Here is a 995-nt window from a genome sequence, read left to right as displayed (position 1 = left end):
TTCACTCAGCATTGGAATTAGACCATAATTCTTTGTAATTAAGAATCAAACACGTTCCTTCCTACCTGCATCACTTTGTCATTTAAGTTCCCATCAGATTCTGGACTCTACTCGTTGCTTAATAGGACAGAACTTTTTATATATATAGACAGACAGATCCTTGTGTTCTAAGCTATTGGAGCAAATACAGTGGTACCTCAGGTTACATATGCTTCAGGTTATATACACTTCAGGTTACACACTCCGCTAACCCAGAAATAGTGCTTCAGGTTAAGAACTTTGCTTCAGGATAAGAACAGAAATCAGGTTCCAGCGGCGTGGTGGCAGCAGGAGGCCCCATTAGCTAAAGCAGTGCTTCAGGTTGAGAACAGTTTCAGGTTAAGAATGGACCTCCGGAACAAATTAAGTACTTAACCTGAGGTACCACTGTACCAGAGTCTCCTGATAAAAGTATGGGTTTGACTGCAATCAAAGTACCACAGTTTTACTTGTAGGTCTTTTATTCAGTGGTGTAGCGTGGGTTGTCAGCACCCGGGGCAAGGCAAGTAATTTGCGCCCCCTAACCCATGGATTTGCGCCCCCTAACCCATGGATTTGCACCCCCTAACCCTAATCCCCAGATGTTGCGCCCGGTGTGGCCGGCCCCCCCTGCACCCCCCACGCTACGCCACTGCTTTTATTTATTGTTTTGTCTCCCCTTGCTTATGCTCCTCTGCAAAACTCCATGTTTACTGATGGAAGCACCATCACCACCATCATCATTAGCCTGAAAAATAACTTCCGTTCACCAAGACTGTATATACCACAACAGCATAATATGAAAGTGCATTCCTGATATAGCAAATGCCATAAATCACTGCAGCTACCCAGGTTTATCATTCATCTCCGAGTTCACCAAAAAATCAATACTGTTAGTGTCCACTGTTTAAAAACACCTTTGCCAGATAGCACAGCATTAGGGATTGAGGGGACAGAATGCTCTTAAAGGCTGCCAG

This window comes from Podarcis melisellensis (assembly GCF_964234715.1).
Source record: "Podarcis melisellensis genome assembly, chromosome: 2".
Lineage (NCBI taxonomy): Eukaryota > Metazoa > Chordata > Lepidosauria > Squamata > Lacertidae > Podarcis > Podarcis melisellensis.
The sequence above is the reverse complement of the archived record's forward strand: the minus strand, read 5'-3'. Positions refer to the sequence as shown.